Below are 282 nucleotides of genomic sequence, written 5' to 3'. Positions count from 1 at the left end.
CGTAGGAGTCTTACATTGCATATAATACATAGGCCTATGATCCGGCAACTCGTGTATAAAAACATAGACATTGTTTTTAATATTGTATTGCAGAATATTGTAGGCCTATGTGTATTTATTAACGAAGAAGCATCTCGTTATATTTATAATATTGTTACTATTTAAATACAGGCAGTAATCTGTCACACTCACAATGAACAGTTTCCATTTATCAGTTATATGGAAGTCTCTGGAGAGACTGCAAAACTGCAATAAAGAAACCTTGAAATAATCTATTTTGTC

This window comes from Anneissia japonica, unplaced genomic scaffold (assembly GCF_011630105.1).
Source record: "Anneissia japonica isolate Jap-2015-1 unplaced genomic scaffold, ASM1163010v1 scaffold287711_len853857_cov187, whole genome shotgun sequence".
Taxonomy (NCBI): domain Eukaryota; kingdom Metazoa; phylum Echinodermata; class Crinoidea; order Comatulida; family Comatulidae; genus Anneissia; species Anneissia japonica.
Note: the sequence above shows the minus strand (reverse complement) of the source record.